Consider the following 11,617-nt stretch of genomic DNA (forward strand, 5'->3'; position numbering starts at 1 on the left):
ACCAGGCCACCTGAGGCCTTTACAACATTGTTGGGGCCTCAGCTTTCATGGCTTCAACCTCTTCTCTTGCTGATTCCCTTAGGCTAGGCCCACTGTGCTGGGCCTGACTGGGTGCCAGCCCAAGTCTCACCCTCTCAGGCTGTGCCCTGCTTGGGCTCCAGGCCACTTGCCCTAGTTTCATTCTTCTAGGGCTGTCTCCACCATGTCTTGGGCACCAAGCTGGCTCTAGCTCCATCTAGACCCCTGGCCCCAGTATCCTTTGCTCATGCATAGGTCCCCCTGGCCCTTGCTTTGCCTTCCCTGGACACTGGCTCCCCTGGCCCTTGTCCAGCTCCTGTCCAAGCTAGGCTTCAGCCTTTCTTTCTCCATCTCTAGGCTTAGAATTAAAAGGGAAGATCCAAGCCTCGAATGAAGCCCCTAGCAGGGCTCCAAACACTAGCATGCTGCTCAGGTGCCCTGCCATTGATTAAAGCCTCAGGCACCCTTCAGCTACATTAAAAAACACACCAAAGACATGTTAAATCCCTAGGTGCCCCTCAGACACCCCCTTACAGGTTAAGCCCCCAGGTGCCCCACTGTGGCCCCCACTTACTCCCCTTGTAGCCACTCCCAAACCACCATTTGAAACTGTAACCCAGGAGTAAGCTTTCTGACAAACACAGACTAAAACCCCACTGGGCCCAAACATAAATGACTACCTACTTACATAATAAGGCTTCCCCTTATGCCAGCTAATATTCCCTCATAGGGCATCAGTACTCTGTTTGACTTCCCCAAGACAGCCCCAGTGCCAGCTAGCAAAGCTTCTGCATGCCTCTTGCACTGCAGCTCTTGCCTCAGTAGGCTCCAGAGCCAAAAAACCCCTCCTGGTTCAAGGCCTGTGTTTATATACCTCCCAGGCCCTGGCCCCTGCTGGTCAGGTGCCCCCCTGAGCTGCCACAGGTGTTTTCTGATTTAGCTTCCTGGCTTAGCCTCAGAGTGACTTGCTGCTGCTGTTCTCTGCTGTGCTCCTATGCAAGACATTAACCCATAGTGCTACCGCAAAACATCTAGTTCTGTAGTAAGTGCATATATCAGGTAACTTCCCAAGTACCTGTTTTCTGGCAGCTTATAATAAGCAGCTTTACCCACCTGAGACTCTCTCTCTCCTGCTTTTTCACCCTTAGGCTAGGGACAGGCATTCAAAAAGCCAGAGCCTGAATTGATTCAATCTTTGCAGGTCAGTCTGCCTAGATTGAATCAGTTTGCAACTGCACAGCCATTCCATCTGCAGGGCCCTGCCGCTGGAGTGGTGAGGGGGCAGGGCCCTAATGGGGCAGCAGCCCCTGCCCTGGTGTCTGGGCAACGCAAGCCTCTTCCGGGGGTGGGGGCACAAGCGAGGTTCAGCACTGTCAGGGACTGCAATGAACGATGGCATCAGGGCTCAGAGGGGGCCATTTCCCCCCACCCCCCGTCACTGCTCATCTGCAGCAGCTTTCCCCGCCCCACCATGCCGCCTCCCACCAGGAAGAGGCTCACGCTCCAGAACACCATGACAGGGGCTGTTTTCCCTGTCATGGTCGCTCCCACCTCACTGCTCCAGGGCTCCTCGCTGCTCCAGGGTGGCTCCAGAGGCAGCTGCAGCAGGGTGGGAAGGGATGCAGACAGTGAGGCGGTGGCAGAGTCAGAGGCTGACCAGCATGGCCCCTTAGGTGGGGGGCAAGGAATGCGCTATTCTTCCCTCTGCCACCAGGGGACCACAGCAGGGTCTGTCTTCCCTGGCCGCTGCTGCTGCTGCCACTCACAGGGAGCAAGCAACAGGATAAGCCCCCTCTGCTAGACACTGGAGGGAGGGGGAAGTAACCCCCCTCCCTGCCCCCAATCTATGAGGCCTTGCCGGCACACCCCCACCCTGGAATAGTGAGCAGGGAGCAACCATGATGGGGGCAGCAGCCCCTCACAGTGTCTCAGAGCATGCGCCTCTTCCCAGTGGGGGGAAGGGAGGCCCACACTGCAGGCAGGGACAGGGTGGGGAAAGTTGCCACAGATGCATGGCAGTGGCAGCAGCAGTGCTAGGGGCATTTGGGGCGCTATAGCCCCCTCCATGCCCTGATGTCACCATCCAACCCATTCAGTCTGCAGCAGCCCCATCAGGGCCCTGCCCCCTCGTCGCTCCAGCAACAGGGTCGAAGGTCTGGCCACAGCCTGGCCAGCAGGGCCCCATAGGCGAGGGGGCAGGAAGGGACTTATCTCGGTGCACAAAGCAAGCGGCAGTGGCAGTGGCTAGGGGGGCAGACCTCAGCTGCATCCCCCTGGGGGGCAGAGGGAGCTGAAGGGGGAAATAAATCCACTTCCTGCCACCCCACCTCTGGGGCCCAGGTACACCCCAGCCCAGCTGCTGCAGCAGTGTGGGGGGAGCGCCCAGCAGACCCTGGCCCACATCTGTGCCGGGGAATTAAACCCCTCCCTGGCCAGTTCACTCAGAGCTACTGCCAGGGCTGGCTATGACCCCACCACTGGAGAAGCCAGCAGAGACATGCAGGTCCACACCAGTGGGACAAGGGAAGAAGTGGGGGGAATAAACCTCTTCCCTGCCCCCTTCCCTGGGCCAGTGTCTGGCCAGGCCCCCACCCCTGCCTGTCCCTGCTCTGGCTGGGGAGCAGAGGGGCAGGGCCAGCCCTGCTGGGCTGGAGCAGAGAGCCCAGCCCAGAGAACATGTCAGATGCTGGGGGACTCTGGTTTATGTTAAACAAGGAAGGGGTCTGGGACAAACATTGTATAAACAGGTTTCAGCTCAATTAGTTAAGCCTGATACTACATTCAACCAGGTTTATCTCAAACCGGTTTCGGCCATTTTGAAACTCGTTTATGTGCACTGAACTTCTGTTACAAGTTTAAACCAGTTTCTGATCACTTAGACTGGTTTATGTGTAATGTCTGTCTCTAGCCTTAAAGTAACAGGAGTCTTCGCCTCTCTGTTATAGTGGGTAGGAGAGTGCTGCTTCCTTATATAACACTGAAATGATTCAGGGTGAACCATTTCAAAATACTGCTTGATTTTCCAGATACACTTTTGAACAGTTCTAGACAGATTTAAACTGATTTAACAGGCTTTCCCGCTTCATGGTCAAACTGCATGCAAGACGTTCTAAGTGCTACCTGTATCTATGCCCTTCAAGCGTTACAGGATCAGAGTTCCTATCCAATTATAGATAGTCTCACCCAGCAAATCAGAGTTTTATTCTGCCCATACCTTCCTAAGTAAAATTTATTTGCATGTAAAAGAATAAGGGAAAACATTGCAAACTCAAGTTTTAGCAACATCACTAAAAGGTAGCGATTGGCAATAAGGAATAACGAAGGGGAAGCAATGTTTTCCTCTGTGTACTGCGTAAAGATCTGTATCATGACTAGGACAGAACTACTGCACTTTTCTTGCTAAAAGCAAGAACTGTAGCCAGAACAGCTGAGGCAGAAGCATATAGCAGATGACCTATGGAAAGAAGAATTAATCCTCCTTTACTGTGCAAAGCAAAAGGTCTTCAAGATTTCAGACTAAAACTGAATTAAATTTGTCAGATGGGCTGTAGTTATATGATCAGTAAATGTATCAAATAGCAATTTTTAAAAGAATGACTTAATAATTTTCTGCTTTCCTTCACTACAAATTTGCTTCAATTCTGTCCATCTATTGCCTCCCAATTTCATTCCTCTGGCACAGGAATACATATCGTATTCCAGCTGTTGACTTCTTCATTTAACGTTACTATGGAACACAATGAATAATTTTGCAATATCTGAGGCAATGTTGTTTTTTATATAGAAAGGAGGCAATGATGTTCAAGGAAAATGTAGCAACATATCAGCAAGTATAGTTACTACAGTCGAAGTTCTCTTTTGCAATATTTTTTTAAACGGGTCACTGGTGAATGTATTTGACTTAGTTCAATAAAACATAAAGATAAGTAGGGAAAAGAATGAGGAGGGAGAAAACAGAATATAAACCAACCAGATTGTACAGGCTAGATCTGCATGTGTCTAAGTTAATCATATTAGAGGCTCATTTGATTCTGACATTCCTTTTTGAGGCACAAGTCATATAGATGACAATCCTGTATATAGCAAAGGGTGTGTGGAAGTGTGTGGTTTTGTAAGATAAATAAAGATATCAATGCACTTTCTTCAGTAGTATTTGCTAAAGCATTGAGGGGAAATAGATGCAACAAATACAGTTATGAGGGGAGGACTAGGGGTGTGCAAAATGGGCTCTATTCGAATCAGGGACAGCGATTCATTGATTCAGATCACTGCACTGATTTGATTTCTTCTGGTCCACTTCTGGGTCTTCCAGGAAGCACACTGCCCCGCTCCCCCGCCCCTCCGGCTCGGCAATTGGCCACAGGAGGACCCCAGGTGCCCCCCCAACCCAGGAGGCACCAGTAACTCAGCCATGGGGGGGGGGAGGCAGGGGCCCGTGCACTCCCCAGCAGGCCCAGAAGTGGACTGGAAGTGCTTCTGGTCTATTTCCAGGTCTGCTGCCAAGTGCGCTGGGAAGCCCCCTACACTCCTGTGGGACACTCCATGCGCCCCAGCACCGCAGCATTCATGAGCTGCCTGCTACCTAGAGGTATGTAGAAAAAACATTTAAAGTCATGTCTGCGCCCAAATTACTGAATCTTTCTTAATCTCTCCAAATCAATTCGGAGGGTTCCAATTCGATTTGGGGAGATTAAAGGGTCCTCTGATTCGATTCAGATTTGGAGATCCAGTCACTGAATCAGGCCGAATCTCCACCAAATCAAATCAGGGACCAAAGTTTCACACAGCACTAGGGAGGACTCTCATATCTGCACTTACATATTTCTTCCTGTAATCAAGCCATCCTTTTATAGAAAATTATGATTAAGTACACATAGTTTTAGTATGGGGACAGCATATACAAGTGCATGATATTTTACTCTTCTACCTGTAGTTCATGTGCCTATTCACATTGCTTCTCATCTGCTGTTTGTACCAAAAATTATCATAATGATGACTACAAACTATTTGACTTCTCCCATTCTCTGTACATTCTCCCATCTGGCCTGCCATTAACAAAATGTGGAAGAGGATTTGAATTCAGCAAGAACCATTGTCTGATTAGGTCAGCAAACATGCTATGCCCAAACTGTTTACAGCACTGTTGTCAAGTCCAAGACACCAGCTTCTAAAAATGGAATGCTCTGGTTTCTTTTTCTAAATGTAAAACATCATTCTACATTGCTTTATATGCTTACACACTCTATTCATAAATCTGTTAAGGTAAATTCACCGTAAGTACATTTTAAATAAATATTAGGGAAAATAAGCACAAACAGCTGTGGCATCTGCAGCAGAAGGGCCACAGATTGAGTTCTCTGCTCCAGATAAGATTAGGAAAACATAAAAAGATGCTGGAACTTTTCTGTGGATTCACTAGCTATAAAACAATTATCAGCACTGAATACTTTGTCTAAATGAAGATCACTTTTGGCATGCAGTGAGCCTATAATGAAGAAAATATCTTTACTTAGGGATATGACAATTATCCTTTCAGACTAGTCATTTAAATATAGGACTGTTTCACTCATCTGAATTAACCAAATGTTACCATGATTTTGCCTGGACATACATTTTTATATATCAGACAGTTAATCTGATATTTGCAGAATCAGGAGCTGCAACAGAAATCTGGCCCTGGACTCTCTTTTCTTGTATACAACACAAACTCATAGTCTTTCCAAATCATTATAGCACTGGGTCATTGATTTTGGTGTCCTGGTACTGTAATGATTTTGGAGTAAAGTTCACAAGGTTGCTTATTGAAACTCTGTGTCTGTTCAGAGCTAATGTTCTCCTTGACTGCTGCAGTTTGGGAAGGATCACATTAAGACTTTCAGCCTGCTCAAACTCCAGACTCACTACATAGTCACACTTCACCCTTTTCATGTAAACAAATAATATTCCCTATCACCTCGACTGATCATATGCAATTATTTTCCAACTGTTGCAACTGAGGAAAGCCAATACCTCATTTTTGGTAAATAATAATTTTCTACTTCCTTAAAATTATTCTGGCCCTCTCTGCTCCAGTAGTAATTAAAAGCACATTCCTTTTTCAACACTCTTCCACCCCACCAAATTGCAAGCATCAGCAACTACTCAGGAACTGAAAAGCACACCCTCCACAGAATTAAAATATAGTAAGCTTAAGCTTTATACCCACTATTCTTGAGAGACTTTTTCCTTTCAGAACTAGAAAATGTTACCTCTAATAAGTAGATTCTCTAACAACTGAACTCCACTGACCAAAGAGTATTTTACTTTCACAGCACTATTCACATGACTGTTTTACAGCCATGCTGAGATCACATTTTAGAACCGTTAAATACAATGGGCCAAAATCTGTGATCATGTACTTTTCTTGCTATCTGATCAATTTCAGAATGGGTCAAATGAGATGCAAGATAGTGTATGAGAATGATGCACAGCCTAAGAGAATTAGTCTGCTGTCACTTAACAGAAGGCAGGATCAAAGATGTCTAAAGGTCAGTAGCCCATTGCATAAGAGTCCTATTCAGCATTCTTACTAAGGCAAAACTCACTCCCCATCTTGGTGGCCCAATTAACCCTTCCTCTTACAGCTTGATCAGTAACACAAGACTGAGACTCCACTCAGATGCTGCTAGTTACCCTAGTATTGTGGTATACCATCAGCGGGTTCTTCTACATGAGACACTACATCATTGTAGCCCATTGCTATGGCAATGTAGTGTTGGCAGGCATGAACTGTGGCGCTGATGCTACTGTGCAGTAGCAATGAGCTACCATGTAGTAGCTTGTTACTACTGCACAGTAGCATGGGAAAAAAACGTGGTGTTAGGACTGCGCAGTAACAACTGTGCAGTCCAGCACACAGCATCTCTTATGTTCCACCTCTTTAAATTATACGGAGTTGTTGTCAGATTTGTCAGAGATTGTAACACTGGTACTGGAAGATTCAATGAAAGTAGAATTGTGTAACATCCAGCTCAAAAGATGTAAATCTGTCCATGCTTATATGTAAACTACAAAGAACTACCTGCTTACTTGCATCGTTTCTATACTGCAACTTGTAGGCACAGTAGGTAATGAGGGCAACCTTTAAATAAAAATATAAAAGGCCTTATTTTTTTAATTTCTATCCAACAAAAGGAAAAACTTGGTCCTGCAGTGAGTTTGTGAAAGTTTGGAGTTTTGTTCCCAACCTTCTCTATTTTAGAAAGGATTAAGTCCCCTGGTATGTTCAGTATGCTAGGCAGAGTCAAAGTCCCATTTTTAAAGTTCATCAAAACATGTAAGATAATCAAGAATAGATGTGGGGAAGGAAGCAGGAGTGTTAAACATGTAGCCAATTCAGTCATTCTGTGAATGTCAAAAAATCCTGATCCACCTATAACTGAAAACATCATCTCAGGTACAAAGCCATTGAACCAGCATGATCTCAAGCACACAGTTCTAATTATTACATGCTTGGTAGGCTCTCAGAACAACAGAAAATGGTACAAGAAGCAGTAAATACTACTGGGGCTGGCATTTTTCCTCCTTACTCTATCCAGGGATTTTAAGCAATTGTGAGTAGCCCTTTTGCTCCCGTAATGCTTAAATTGTTTTGTATTTGCATTAGTTTGGCATGAAAAGAATCCTGTGACCTAAAAGACCTGAAGTGCAGTATCAGAGGATGGTTGAATGATTATACTATTCCCTTTTTTAAAGCAAACCCTTTCTTGTCATCCTTAGTGTCCTGCTTTATGGAAGATACAATGCTACAATTCCACTTGAAGATTACATAATATCAGGCTGTATATAAGATTGATTCAGTACACTGTAATATGGATAAAAAGAGTAAGGGATATCCCCTTAGCATCTCTCCATTCTATGGGTCCCCAAATTCTTTATTAAATATAGCCAACATTTTCAAAGGCACAAATGGAGCTTAGTGCGCATCTCACCATAACATTCTCAAAGACTTGGGTACCCAGAAGGCCTTTGAAAATCTCTGCCTTAATATATTTGCTTCTGAGCTAACACAGTTGCAACCAGCTGGCCTGCAGCACAACAAATGGAGGAAGCAAATTTCTGAACAAGGATATCAGGGGAAATGCCTCCCCTTAATAAAAGTTGCATAGCAGCCTTAATGTCTGCACAGAACAGGACTCAGGCTTTTAAGGTTTCATTTGAAAGACCCTCACAGAGAAAATTGCACAGCTCCTTCTACCTCACAAAAAGGCTAAATCAACATGACTTGGGGGGATCAGATTGGTCACAAAGGACTAGAGTCTGAAACCTTATCAATCAAACCGTAACAATTTCCTCCAGAAATAGTCCCCCTGGACTACTCATGAAATAAGGTGCTATTCAAGATGAGTAAAAATGTCAGAATCTGGCCCATAATGATAAAATTGTCTTCATAAAGTTGGCTACTGGAGACAAGGGCTGCACACAGGTGAGGAACAGAAATTGCATTTGTCCAGTGACAAGTTGTGCCTGTGCTTGTCCCAGAACAGTAATGTCCTGGAATTTGCATCTACACACATTACCCTTCCAATCAAGGTTTAGTGAGCAGCTGAATGCACTGCAACTTTTCTGCAATTGATTCAGTGAAGTGGACAACCATTCAGACATACCTTGCAATGTCCTCGGGCAAACTGTTAACACCTAATGTCCTGGGACAAACCTTGGTAAGGTTTATAAGATAATACATATGAACATCTGAACAACTGCATTTTGTCCGGGGATAAAATGGTTTCTCTCTGGACAAATGTGTTTGTCTGTAGCCACAGAGATTTAACTATCTGGGGCTGCACCCTGGGAGAAGGGATGGAAGTATTCTCATGCCCCATCTAGGTGAGCATCTGGGGCTGGTGCCCACCCCTTTTAACACTACTGGCTTCACAGTGTACTGGCAAACAAACACTGTTTAATTCCAGTTTCTTGCAAGTGAAGGTTTCAAACCACACCCCAACAAATATATTTTTGCCTGTTTCTGCACTCCTGTTGCTTATCAACCTGAAGGTTTCATTTAATTAATTTTAATTTCAAAACCAGTAAGAGGTACTGCAATACCAAAAATTAAAAGCTGAAGAGAAATTAATTTGATCAGTGGTAGCAATAACTCTTCACTTTGTCATTTTAGAGCTAACTTTCACTTTATAACTTCTTTTCTGAAACCTTAAATGAAGCATTTTCAGCACATATATTTTGTTATTACAAATCCAAATGAAACAGGCATCTTTCATCTGTAACTGCAATTTTTCCCTGACAGGCTCACATGGAATTTCAATTTTTAGTTTTAAGCCTTTACAGCTGTTTGGTGACACAAAAATAAAATGTGCTATTTTGTATCGAAAGAGGGAGCAACTGTTCACACTGTCTCTATTTTATATTACTTACAGGCCTCTCTGCAAGTAGGTAGGCACTGTAATAAATAAGTTAATTTTTAATATGGGGTGCTGCTCAGTTCACAAAAGTTAGGGAGAGGTGTTTTGAGTCTGTTGAGGGGGTGCCTTGAATCTAAAAAGGTTGAGAAGCACAGTATTAGAGCAGAGGTAGGCAATCTTTTCTGGCTCCAGGTCAGAATTGCAGAATCATAGAAAGTTAGGGTTGGAAGAGACCTCAGGAGCTCATCCAGTCCAACCCCTTGCTCAGAGCAGGACCATCCCCAAGTGGATCATTCCAACCTCCAAGGATGGAGCTCCACCACTTTTCTGGGTAACTGCCCCAGTGTTTTACTACCCTCCTAGTGAGAAAAATTTTCCTAATATTTAACATAAACTTCCCTTGCTGCAACTTGAGACCATTGCTCCCTGTTCTGTCATCTGCCACCATTGAACACAGCCTGACATCCTCTTTCGAACCCCCTTTCCGGTAGGTGAAGGTTGCTATTAAGTCCCCTCTTAGTTTCCACTTCTCCAGATGAAATAAACCCAGTTCCTTTCCTCATAAGCCATGTCCCTCAGCCTCCTCACCATTTTTGTTGCCCTCTGCTGGACTCTCTCCAATTTGTCCACATCCTTTCTGTAGTGAGGTGCCCCAAACTGAACACAGTACTCCAGATGTGGCCTCGCCAGTGCTAAATAGAGGGGAATAATCACTTCCTTTGACCTACTGGCAACATACCTACCAATACAGCCCAGTTTGCTGTTAGCCTTCTTGGCAACAAGGGCACACTGCTGGCTCATATTCAGCTTATTGTCCACTGTAATCCCCAGGTCCTTTTCTGCAGAGCTGCTGCTGAACCAGTCAGCCCCAGCCTGTATTGGTGCATGGGACTGTTCCATCCTAAGTGTCCACTGTAAGCCCCAAGTCCTTTAGCCACTTGGTTAATTCTTCCATGGTTGATTGATTCTTCCATCCCAAGTGCAGGTCTTTGCACTTGTCCTTGTTGAACCTCATGAGATTTCTCTTGGTCCAATCCTCCAATTTGTCTAGGTCACTCTGAATCCTAGCCCTACCTTCCAGGGTATCTACTACTCCCTCCAGCTTGGTGTCATCTGCTAACTTGCTAAGGGTGTGCTCTATGCCATCTTCCAGGTCATTGATGAAGACATTGAACAAAACCAGCCCCAGAACAGACCCCTGGGGCACTCCACTTGATACTGGCTGTCAACTAGACATCGAGCCATTGATTACTACTCTCTGAGCCTGATGCTCCAGCCAATTTTCTATCCACCATACAGTCCATTCATCCAGCCCATACTTCCTTAGCTTGCCGGTGAGAATGCTTCATAGTTTCATGGTTGGTAGCATCGGAAGAGACCTAAGCAGGTCATCAAGTCCAACCCCATGCCATGGGCAGGAAAGAATGCTGGGGTCAAGCAACCCCATATAAGTGATTATCTATCCTCCTTATGAAGACCCCCAGGGTAGAAGCCAGCACCACTTCCCTAGGAAGTTGGTTCCAGCTCCTAGCCGCCCTGACTGTGAAGTAGCGCCTCCTGATGTCTAGCTTGAACCTACTCTCAGTCAGCTTATGGCCGATATTCCTTATAACTCCTGGTAGTGCTCAGGGAAACAGGGACTTTCCCATTGCCTGCTGGTCCCTCTTGGCCAGTTTGTAGGTAGCCACCAGATCCCCTCTCAGCCTTCTTTTGTGTAGGATGAACAGATTCAGGTCCCATAGTCTCTTCCCATAGGGCCTATCCTGTTGCCCCCTGACCATGTGAGTGGCCCTCCTCTGGACCCTCTCTATGCTATCCACATCCCTCCTGAAGTGCAGCACCCAGAACTGGATGCAGTACTCCAGCTGTGGCCTGACCAGTGTCACATAGAGGGGGAGGATCACCTCCTTGGACCTGCTTGTGATGCATGTATGGATGCATGATAAGGTGTGGCTAGCCTTCCTGACTGTGTCCCCACATTGGCAGCCGATGTTCATCTTGGAATCAATAGTGACTCCAAGATCATTTTCTGCCTCTGTGCTGACATGAAGGGAATTCCCCAGCCTGTAGGTATGCTGCTGGTTTTTCCTTCCCAGGTGCAATACCTTGAACTTGTCCATATTGAAACCCATCCTATTCTCATCTGCCCACCTCTGTAACCTGTCCAGATCTAGTTGTAGCCTGTCCCTCTCTTCTAGCAT

Source organism: Alligator mississippiensis, chromosome 2 (assembly GCF_030867095.1).
Source record: "Alligator mississippiensis isolate rAllMis1 chromosome 2, rAllMis1, whole genome shotgun sequence".
In the NCBI taxonomy this organism is placed as follows: domain Eukaryota; kingdom Metazoa; phylum Chordata; order Crocodylia; family Alligatoridae; genus Alligator; species Alligator mississippiensis.